Raw genomic sequence first — 12,827 nt, forward strand, 5'->3', positions numbered from 1 at the left:
GACTTGAAGGTAACAAGTTGCATGTGTGATTTCCTAGCTAGTTTGTGAATGCATGGTACATGCATGTGTGTATTTGGTTCTCTTGTTGCCATTGGCATGAGATTTTCTAGGTGTGATTGTGGTTTTAGCCTTGCCTTTCCTTTTTTGGATAGCCATGGTGTGATGGTTCTTCTATTTGGTTGAGCTTTGGATTGCTGGATGGTTTTGGAACCGGGTGAGGTGGTCTCAGGAAAATTTCCCAAGGGTTGGGGATGGAGGTGGTTTAATCTCTGGGAAGCCCTCAACAGGTGGGTGGAGATAGGAAAATTACTCAAGGTATTGATGAAGAAATTCTTAGGCATCCAAGCTTGTTTTGGGCTTAGTGATCTCTTGACCGGTTTTGGTGGGATCACGGTAGCCTGTGGGTGGAGGTGGTTTAATATTCAGGATGCCCTAGTTGTTTTATGTTTTGGTTTGCTTATGTGATCTCTTGATCGATTTTGGCGAGATCACAGGAGAATGAGGGTGGAGGTGGTTTAATCTTCAGGAGGCCCTGATTATTTATGCCTTGAGTCCCACATTCATGGTTGGAATATGGCAAGGGGGTGATTGGTTGAAATAAAGATTTGGTTCAACTCAATCTATGGTCGGGTGGTACGTTGACGTCCTTGACTTGGTTGGCTTTCACATATGTTAATAAGAGCTCTTTTCTTGAGTATCTTGCATATTTGGATTATTAACCACAAAAATGGCTACTATGGTTAATAATCTGAATATGCAGGATACTCAAGATTCTCACCACATAATTCATGAATACTTGTGCTTGTTATTATGTGGCTTTGACGGTTGTTCTATCATGGTTATTATTCTAGTTATATGATGGTTATAAGCATGGTTTCATGACATGTTCTAGTTATGGCTCTTGACATGTTTGATTAGTTGATGAATGTTTATTGAATGCATGAGCTAACAAATGTTATTGCAACTATTATGAGAGGGCATTAGACCTTCTTAATGATTCTTAGATAAGTATCAAACCCCTATGTTCAGATATGCATTCATGACTTGTAGATTACATGCTTTGTCATGTTGTTATTTATCATTTTGGAAAGTCTCATTGAGTTCTTAATAGTGCTTTGGAGGATGACCTGAAATTTAGGCTTAGAATTCAGTATCACACCCTCTGAACTGAAGAATTTAGGTCACAATCACTACCTATTAGGATTATGCATGTGGTTGGAGGCCCTTAACTGGATAACGACCTTGTCATGCATGCAGTTGGGAGCCCAGGTCACTAAAAAATCATTCCATCTCAGGGTTTGGGCACTGGGAGTGGTTGTTTAGCTCCTGGGGGTCTTGTAGCTCCCGAGGAAGGTCAATAAAGTTTCAGTTTGTTGACTCCACTTCCTTAATTGTTCTTAGGAGGTTGGATCAGGTCATAGTAGCCCTCAACCCATGTTTACCCTGGCAGCCCAGCAGGCTGTTGAAACTGGGTAAATGCAGGAAGTGGCGTTACAAATTAGTATGAGAGCATGGTTCAATACTTGGACTAGATGGGTGGAATGTGTTTATCATGCATGTATGTCAGTGTCTATGTGGTAGTTATGCATGCATTGTCATGGTTACGGTTGTCATGCATGAGGTCATTGTATGCAGTTGGTGTTATCATGCATGATGTCGATTTATTGATATGATTAGTAAAAGGCCCTTCAGAAAAGCTATAAAGCCCTCCTGGAGGAGGGGGAGGGAGTGTGAACCTAAAACATCTAGAACATATTTAAGATATGAAAGAATTAAGCTCGTACGCATTGGGTACAACCAATACATGTATCATAAATTTTGACCGAATGTGCCATTGGATCTCCAAGAACCTTCCAACCTTTATCTTTTCTAAGATGAAGAATTCAGTACCTCCAACTCTGACAGTACCTCCTTGACTCAAATCTTTTCCTTACACCTTTGTTTGGGCCTTCAGTTTAATGTTCTTATTCAGCGGCCATGGGTATTGGCAAGAACTCATTGTATCTATTATTTGGGCCCATAACAAATTGAAGGTTGCTCTTGCTATCCAGCCCAGAGCCTTGAGCATTGTACAGGGACATGCTGCACGGAGTGAGCCGCATACAAGTATGGTCAATTTCATTCATGAGATGGCGTCAAACCCAGGAACACCATGCCTTGTTGGTTTCATACTTCGGGTGTCTTACTTCCTTGTTGGTTGTTTACTAGCTTATATTCTAAAGGGTGGGTTACCACCCTATGTACTTTTATGTATCGTGCTAATCTGGACTGATTTTGTAGATGAGATAGCCTCCCCGGAACTTCACTGAGGTATGTTGATTATGTTTATATTTAATTATCTGACATGGTATGCTTGCAGGAAGAAAAGGATCGGAGATGACTAGCAGAATGGTGGATTATGGTTCATGAGAATCTCCTTATACATTAGATGAGCAACACAGAGCTAAGTACTCTCCTGACATAGCAGACACCTTGAGAAGTTTAAAGGTAAAAATTTGAAGTTGCAAAGAAGATAATGACATGATCATTCAGTCACTGGAAAGACTTGCCAGTGCACAGGAAAAACAAGCAGAGGTCAATGTAGTTATCCTTCAGAGTTTGTCAAACTTGCAGTGACAGGGATAGCCATGGATTAATTATGGATAGAAGGATAGGACTAATGAGACATATGGTAGCATGTCAAACAAGGATGACACAGTAAAATATGGTAGCTTCTTGGATATACCTGATAGGAGAGGTCGTGGATATGGGTTCTACTTTAGTTCTTGTTCAGACAGGTATAATGGTCATCATCAATATCATCCTTATAGAGAAGTGACTGAGGATATTTTTGAGATGAGTTCAAGAAAGAGAAGCCATCTGCATTTGATGGAGAGTTGAAGAAACAGGTGGATGTGAATGCATGGTTGCTTGGAATGAAGAATTTCTTTGAGTTACATGACTATACAGAGAACATGAAGGCTAGGATAGGTATTTTCAATCTCAAAGGGCAGCAGACATCTGGTGGGAAGATGTGAAGCATGTCAGAGGCATTAGGACAAAAGAGTTGAGTTGGCATGAATTCAAGAGACTCTTCAGAAAGAAGTATTTGCTAGAGAGGTATTATGACGGAAAAGATAAGGATTTCTATGTGTTGAAAATGGGATCTATGACAGGTGAGGAGTACACAACTAAGTTCCAAGATTTGTTAGGGTATGTGCCATACCTCAAGGATGAGAAGACAAAAGTTCATAGATTTATTAGTGGGCTGCCATTAGCATTCAAGGATCGAATTGAGTATGTTGAGCCTTGGTCGCTGGAAGAAGTCATTGGAGAGTTGAAGCACTGCTAGCAATCAAAGTGTAAGACGGAGTCTAAGCAGCTTTGGAAAGGGAATAATAAGACTAAAGGGAAGTGGCCATTGAATGTTGCTCCTTATAAGAAGTTTAATGCAGTTGAGAAGGGACATGGACCTCGGCCTGGAGAGCAACAAAACAAAGGTAGTGGACAATTGTAGTGTTGGATATGTGGCAAGGATCATCACAAGAAGGATTATCTGTTGTATCAGGGTGGTAGGCCTAAGATCTACAGTGCTTAGGAGGCGCAGACAGTTGAGGATGTTGGGCAAAACATTCCTCGGATCTATGCAACATTTGATAACAAGCAAGTGGATCATGAGACATCCATTATTGAGATGGAAGGTAAGCTTTGTGTTCCAGTTGTTTCTATTATGATTGACCCTGGACCTAACCATAGTTATGTTAACCTTGATCTTATGGATAAGTGTGGTTTGAGTAAATAAGTGCATGCAGAGACTTGGTTGGTGTAGTTGGCTACAAGTACTAAGAAAAGAGTTCAATATTGGGTAAGAGCTTATGCATTTGAGTTGAATGGTATGCCTACGTCAGCGCATTTAAATGTACTACCACTGGGTTCATATAGTATTCTTATGAGTATGGATTGGTTGTACCTCCATAAGACTAAGGTAGATTGTTATGAGAAGGCTTTCGAGTGTTTGGACAGTGATGGAGAGAAGAGGGTCTTGTAGGGTAAGAAGAAGCCTACATCAGTGAGGATGGTTACAACTATGCAGGCAAAGCGTAGTTGCAAGAAAGTGCATGTATTAGTTGCAGTGCATGTTTCCAGTGATAAAGGTAATGATGTTGAGGATGTTGAAGTCTTGAAGAGGTATTTGGTTTTACAACAGTTTGAATATGTATTTCCAATAGAGATTTTAGAGTTTCCTCCTCAAAGGGAAGTGGACTTTTCTACTGAGTTGGTACCACGATCAACACCAGAATCAAAGGCACCTTACAAGATGAGCACTCCAGAGCTAGTGGAACTGAAGTTGCAGTTGAAGGAAATGCTTGACAAGGGATACATTAGGCCAAGTGTGTCGCCTTGGGGTGCACCAATATTGTTCGTAAGGAAGAATGATGGTACTCTCAGATTGTGTATTGATTACAGGCAATTGAAGAAGGTGACAATTAAGAACATGTACCCTTTTCCAAGTATTGATGAATTATTTGACCAGTTTAAGGGAGCAACAATGTTCTTGAAGATTGATTTGAGATCAGGATATTATCAAGTACGCATCAAAGAAGAGGACATTTACAAGACTACTTTTCGGACCAGGTATGGGCATTATGAGTTTGTTGTAGTTTCTTTTGGTCTAACTAATGCTCCAACTTCTTTCATGTGTTTGATGAATAGTGTATTGCATCCTTATCTGGACAAGTTTGTGATTGTATTCATTGATGATATATTGATATATTTTAAGAATGAGGAAGAGCATGTCGAGCACTTAGTAATAGTATTGAGATTTCTAAGAGAGCATCAGTTGTATGCCAAGCTTAGTAAATGAAACTTTTTTCATACATAGGTACCTTACTTGGGAAATGTTGTCTCCAAGGAAGGCATAGTAGTGGATCCAAAAAAGATAAGAGATAGCATGGAATGAGCAGCTCATATGAATTTGCTGAGGTCAAATCATTCATGGGGTTAGCAGGTTACTATAGGAGGTTCATTAGGAACTTTTCACATATTTTCATTCCTATTACATCTTTGTAGAGGAAAAGAAAGAAATTTGAATGGACATAGGAATGTGCAACTAGTTTTGAGCAGTTGAAGCAGTTGCTTACAAATGCTCTAGTTCTAAATATTGCAGATCCAGACAAAGATTTTGTGGTGTGTACAAATGCTTGCAAGAGAGGACTTGGTGGAGTCCTAATGCAGGAGGGACATGTGGTATATTACAAGTCACAGAAACTGAATGAGCACAAGCATAATTATGTGACTCATGATCTTGAGTTGGAATAGATCATTTATGCATTGAATATGTGGAGGCATTATCTTCTTGGCAGGAGGTTTGTGTTGATGAGTGATCACAGTGGGCTAAGATACTTGTTTGACCAACCTAATTTGAATGTCAGGCAAGCTAGGTGGTTGGCCACGCTTAGTGAGTTTGACTTCGAGATCAGGTACATCAAGGGTAAGGAGAACATGGTTGAGTTCATATGGGACATATTTACAGGATCATATCTTATAGGTAGGGCAACAGGATGACAGGTACCAGTAGCTTAATCACAGGTTATAGCAGTAGGGTATAGGTGACCAGGATGTGGATTATCATCTCATGGCAGATGGTTTGGTGAGATTTAGGGACAACATCTATGTGTTAGAAAACAGTGATCTCAAGAAGCTTATCTTGAGGGAATTTCATGTTAAGCTGAATTCAGATCATCTAGGATATCATAAGACATTGACAACTATGAAGAAGTTCTACTATTGGCCGAATTTGAAGAAAGAGGTAGTTGAGTTCGTTGCAAGGTGTTTGGATTACCAACAAGTAAAAGCAGAATGTAAGCATGTAGGTGGTTTACTGTAGCCGATTTTGATTTCGGAATGGAAATGGGAGGTCATTTCCATGGATTTCATGACAAGTTTGCTGAGGACATCTAAACATCATGATTCCATCATGGTTGTGGTTGACAAGTTGACTAAGGTAGCTCAATTCGTTCCAATGAAGTCTATTAATTCAGCCAGTGAGGTAGCTCATGTCTTCATCGGAGAGATAGTGAGATTGCATGGTATTCCTAAGAAGATTATATCCAACAAAGATGCCAAGTTCACTTATAGATTTTGGAATAAGTTATTTGCAGGTTTGGGTACAGAGTTAGCCTTCAGTACAACTTATCGTCCACAGATAGATGGACATACAAAGAGCATCAACAATATTTTGGAGGACATGTTGAGAATGTATGTTATGCACCAGCCGAAGAGGTGGGATGAGTACTTCCACTGGTAGAGTTTGTCGATAATAATGGGTATCAGGAGTCACTGAGGATGATTCCATTCGAGACACTTTATGGGCGGAGTTGTAATACTCCCATCAGCTTGAGTGATCCAGTAAACAAGGTATTGATAGGACTGGACATGTTGGCAGAGATGGAATAGCAAATGCAGGTTATCAAGAAGAATTTAAAAGCAACACATGACAAGCATAAGAGTTATGCAGATCAGAACATGGTATTTAATGGGTTTTAGGTTGGGGAGCATGTGTATTTGTGCATCAAGCCCAAGAAGAACTTCTTGAGGATTGGGTCATGTACCAAGTTGGCACCTCAATATTGCGGGCCTTTCAAGATCCTTAAGAGGATTGGACCAATGGACTACAAACTTGCACTGCCTTCGACAATGAAAGTCTATGATGTTTTCCATGTTTTATTGCTTAAAATATATGTGAAGGATGTCGATCATGTGATTGAATGGTTTGTATTGTAGGTGAAGCCAGAAGGATAATTCCAGCCAGAACCTTAGTGCATATTGTAGCAGAAACAACTCATGCTTCTAAATGGAGCAATCAAGCAAGTTAAAGTGTAGTGGAAGCACTTTGGTCCCGATGAAGCTACATGGGAGATGGCTGATTAGATGCACGATGTATCCTTCATTGCTTATTGGTTGAGGCAAAGGAGTTTTGGTATAAGCACATTTATGTATGGTTGTTATTGTAAACACCGCAACGAGTTGTGTTATAAAGCTCCAATTGTTGAAAATTCAACAAAAAATTCCTAACTTAATCTTGCCTTGATTAAATTAGGAGAAATTCAAATTTCAATTTCAGAGGAACACTTGGAGGTATTTAACTGAGGTGACATGGCTCTTGTCACTTAGTTAAATCAGTAAATTCGAGTTGGAGACACTTGAGTTAAGTTCTACATGATTGATTGCTAATTTGTAGCAATCTATTTCAATTAATTTGAGTTATTGTTAGTGTAACTAGTTCTCACTATCAGTAGAACTAGTGGATGTCCAATTGAGGGTGTGTAACTTTTTTCACACTGAGTGATCATCCAGTTAACTGATTAATCAACCCAAAATAATTGTTACATGTAGATAATTTGAGTTACCCAATTGTGATTGGAGTTCAAGGGTAGTGTACTATCAATTGTAAATTATTCCAAGTTGTACAGGTCATGCATGCAGTCAGAGAAGGACCTATAGGAATTGTGCAATCCAAATTGAGGAATTTCCTGATTAATAGGGGGGTTGATTCCTTGAGGAACAACACGAGGAACTAGGGGCTTGGAGGCTCGAAATTTTGGCTAAGTATCGACCAAGGTCATTCAGTCAGGCAGAGGATAGAAGATACAAGTGCAGGGTGACCTCAAGTTTGAGAAAATCATATTGTATTTGTCCAAATTATTTGATTAATGAAATACATATAGTAACGGGTTTTAAGCAGTTGCTTTCCCTTAGATAAATCTATGTGTATATGTGTTGAATATTGATGCATGTTAATGATTTTTGTTCTCAATCGTGAATTTACTTTCGCAGATGAGTATAGTAGCTTCTAGTCTTGTGATTTAGTAAATTTCATGAGCAATTTAGAATCTACACATTTGTTTCTACATGATACCAGAGCTAGATTCACAGTAGAGAAGAGAATTTGAAGTTGTCATTGTAGGAGGTTCAAATTTGAAGATTAGTGTTAAAGGTTTTCTCCGAGACTGAGAAGATGACTTTTAATGGACTCAGGCTCGAGTATGTTTTCGAAGGAACCACACTTTTTTCGGCATGGAAGATTCGAATGGAGGCAATATTGGATGATAATGGGCTGCTAGAATACATCAAGAGAGATGTATCAAAACCCCCAGCATCTGATGCCCAGGATCTCACTCAGTGGAAGAAGGATGTGGCTAAAGTGAGGAGGATCATATTGGAGGGACTTAGAGATCATATTGTCTCAAATATCCACGTGAAAGAGACTCCATTCTTGATGTGGAAAAACACTGACTGAGTTGTTTGAGAACAATGGTGACCACAGGAAGCTCACACTCAAGGACAAATTTCGAAGTATTCAAATGCAAAAAAATGAAACAATTCCTCGGTACCTGAGCATATTTACACAGTGTTGTGACAAAATTGGTGGGGTCAGTGTTACTGTCCCTGAAGAAGATATGGTAGCTCTAGCCCTCTTGGGCCTTCCCAAGAGTTGGCATAATTATCAAGATTCGGTAAATGGTAGAGAGAAACTACCAAGCTCGGAGCGGTTATGGTCTGATTTAGTGCAAGAAGAAATAAGGCGGAGCAACAGAGACAGGACTTCATCCAAGGTCAAGGATGAGGAGAACTGTGCCTTAGATGGAAAGGAAAAGAAAGGGAAAGGGAAGAAAGGGATCCTTTTGAGGATCACGAGGACTAATTGAAAGAATGACCTTCCCTATAGGGAAGGTCATTCTTTCTTCGATGGGAGAGAAAGAATGACGATTTGGAGAAGCAAAATTATTTTCCCCCTTTAATCGGAAGTTTGGGTGGTTCTCGGAAGAAAATAGCGAAAAAGATTATCCCTAGGGTCGATACCAACAGGAATGTACAAACCAATGCTTCCATAGATTTGATTTGATCATAATTTACAATTATGGAGATAGATTTCGTACTAATATTTATTAGAGAAGAGATAGGAGCAATATCATACCACTTGTCTTTCCCAATCCAAAGCAGAATCTTATTAAAGGGGCAAGAAGAAAGACTTGTCAAAAATCAAGTGCTTTCATTGTCATGAACTCGGACATTATGCGACAAAATTCTTACACAAGAAAGCAAGCAAGAAGACCACAAGAGGAGCAATGGGTGAAGCCTTGGATTCACAGTTAGAACTTGATTTTACCCTCAATGCATGCATGGCAAGCACAATGATGGGTAGTGTGTGGTATCTCGACAACAATGCCTCATTCCACATGATGTGAAACAAATAATTTTTCAGTGACTTGGAGGAGAAGGATCTCAGATGCACATCGAGATGGGAGATGATGGAAGGTATAGTGAAACTGACATTAGTACAATTACATTTTAGAGGGAGTATGTCTCCCCTCTTAGGCTTAAGGATGTGATGTATGTACCATGCATGAAGAAGAATCTAGTTTTTGTCGTGGTGTTGGAAGACCATGGCTATGATGTGATATTCAACAAAAGGAAGGATTTCTTGAGACACATCACCAAGGGCAAGTGAAGTAGATTGAGGTTCGAGTGAAGAACCTTTACAAATTAGATATGGAAGACTGTAAAGCATTGAGCACAAAGGCGGAGAAGGTGCAGAGTCGAGATATCAATGAATTATGGCATAGAAGACTTGGCCATTTGATCATTGTGCTTTGAAGATCATGCAACAGATTTCTACAGGCCTTCCCAATGGAGCACTAGAGCAACGAGATACATGCAAAGGGCGTACCTTGGGGAAGTACACCAAAGCCACCTTCAATGATTGAGATAGTAGTGCGCATGCAATCCTTGAAAGGATCCACTTTGATGCATATGGACCTTTCTCGATAGCCTCCACTGCCAAGCACATGTATTATTTTATATTTGTAGATGATTTCTCACGGAAGTGCTAGATCTACTTCATGTAGAAGAAAGACCAGACATTCTCCAAACTTGTTGAGTTTAAAGCCCTTGTTGAGAAAGAGACTGGCAGGAAAGTGAAGGCTCTCAATAGTGATAACGATGGTGAGTACGTTACGAATAAAAAAATTTGTGCAAAGGAAGGCATTCGACAAGAATTGAAAGCACCTCATAACCAACAACATAATGGGGTGGCTGAGAGGAAGAACATAAGTATTGTAGGACCAACAAGGGTGATGTTTCATGACCAAAGTCTACATCTACACTTGTGGGATGAAGCATGCAACACAACTGTCTATTTGCAAAACAAAAGTCCTCACATGATTCTTGGCATGAGTACACTAGAGGAAGATTTTTCAGGGAAGAAACCAAATGTGTCACAATTTAGGATCTTTGGATCATCAGTTTACTACCATGTTTCCAAGAAAGAAAGGAAAAAGCTAGGGCCGAAAACATAGTTGGGCATATTTGTGGGGTACACAAATACATCTCTCAACTATTGTGTGTAATTTCCATCCCTCAGGATGACAATGGTCAGACAAGATGTGAAATTTGACGAGGAGAGGTAATGAGGTGTTATTTCGAGAGGGAGCTTCAGTTGCAACTTGATCAAGAGCTTTTGGCTCCAAAGGAAGAACGTTAGGAAGTTGTGGACCATCCACAAGCAAAGGAGGAGAGAGTGGAGACATCCACTCAAGTAGAGACATCCAAAGAAGGAAGGAAGTAGACCAAGGAAGCTGATAGATTATTACAGGATGCTATAGAGAATGTGAGAGCAACCACATCACAACACAAGCAAAGGAGGTCACTAGATCGATACACTAGGTCTGTGGCTATGATGAGTGAGCTAGTTGAGACAGAAGCATCCTCATTCGAGGAAGCAGTGCAACAACCAATATGGGTTGATGCTATGGTAGAGGAATATTATTCCATTGTCAGAAACAATGTTTAGGAAGTGGTCCCAAGACCAACAGACAAATCAATGGTTGGTTTGAGATGGATTTACAAGGTAAAGCATGCAACAGACGGGAGCATAGAGAAACATAAGGCCAAATTTGTGGCCAAGGGGTTCTCTCAGGTGGAGGGAATTGACTATGAGGAGACCTTTGCTCCAGTAGCAAGGTACTCATCCATCAGGTCAATTCTAGCACTGTTAGCGCAGATGGGGTGGAAGATCCACCAGATGGATGTGAAGACAACATTCCTCAATGGAGTTATTGAGGAGTAGGTGTATATTGGGCATCCTGAGGGGTTTGAGACTTTCAACAGAGAATCACGTGTGTGTAGACTCAAGCGAGCATTGTATGGACTCAAGCAAGCACCCCATGCTTGGTATACCAGGATTGATAACTATCTCACCAGTTTGGGCTTCACCAAAAGTGAAGCAGATGCAAACCTTTATCATATTGTGGTAGAAGGTAAATTATTGATTATTGTGTTATATGTCAATGACTTGATCCTTACTGGTGATAAGCAGTTGATCAGATCTTGCAAGGAGGACCTTGCAAGAGAGTTCAAGATGAATGAAATGGGACTCATGCATTATTTCCTCGGTTTGGAAGTATGGTCGAGAGATGGGGAGTTGTTTGTCTCTCAAGGCAAGTATGCTAATGAGATACTAAATAAGTTATGCGTGGAGAGTAGCAAATCCATGGACACTCCTCTAGCAGGTAACTGGAGGAAAGATGATGCCACTTTAGGTGAGGAAGTGGAGGCTACCATTTACAGGCAGCTTGTGGGTTCACTCATGTATTTGGTGAACACACGACCAAACATATGTTATGCAGTTAACCAACTTAGTCAAGCCATGGTTAAGCCAACCAAACTATATTGGAAGGCAACAAAGCATGTGTTGAGATACCTCAGAGGCAATACTAAGTTTGGTCTTTGGTACATACAAACAGAGGGAGTGAAGTTGCAAGGATACACAGATGCAGATTGGGTGGGGAGTCCTTCAGACAGGAAGAGAAATTCAGGAGGAATTTTTAGTGTTGGGCTAGCAACGGTTTCTTGATACAGTAGGAAGCATAGATCTATGGCACTCAACGCAACAAAAGTAGAGTACATGGCTGCAAATCAAGCAACAAGTGAGGCTATCTAGATGAGAAAGATTCTTGTTGAGTTATTTGGTTAGAAGATGGATCCTATAATGATTTACTATGCCAATCAGAGTTGCATCAAACTCTCTGAGAATCCAATATTTCATGATTGATCCAAGAGTATCGACATTTGGTATCACCATCTACGAGATTGTGTGTAAAGGCGGATTATGTTGTTGTAGTACATTCCGACAGAGGAACAAGATGCAGATATTTTGACAAAGGCCTTGTAAAGAGGCAAATTCGAGTTCCATGATTAAATTAGGAGAAATTCAAATTTCAATTTCAACAGAACACTTGGAGGTAGTTAACTGAGGTGACATGGCTCTTGTCACTCATTTAACTCAATAAATTTGAGTTGGAGACACTTGAGTTCAGTTTTACATGATTGATTACTAATTTGTAGCAATCTATTTCAGTTAATTTGAGTTATTGTTAGTGTAACCAGTTCTCATTGTCAGTAGAACTAGTGGAGGTCCAGTTGAGGGTGTGTAACTTTTTTCACATCGAGTGATCATCTAGTTAATTGATCAATCAACCAAAAATAATTGTTGCATGCAGAGAATTCGAGTTACATAGCTGAGATTGGAGTTCAAGCGTAATGTATTATCAGTGGTAAACTATTCCAAGTTGTACAAGTCATGCATGCAGTCAGAGAAGGACCTATAAGAATTGCGCAATCCAAATTGAGGAATTTCCTAATTAATAAGGGGGCTAATTCCTTGAGGAATAACACAAAGAAATAAGGGCTTGGAGGCCCGAAATTTTGGCTAAGTATTGGCTAAGGTTAGCCAGTCAGGCAACGAATAGAAGGTATAGGTGCAGGTTGAGCTCAAGCTTGAGCAAAAC

This window comes from Pinus tabuliformis, chromosome 9 (genome assembly GCF_031772625.1).
Source record: "Pinus tabuliformis cultivar Carrire ecotype Pingquan chromosome 9, CPIR1, whole genome shotgun sequence".
NCBI lineage: Eukaryota > Viridiplantae > Streptophyta > Pinopsida > Pinales > Pinaceae > Pinus > Pinus tabuliformis.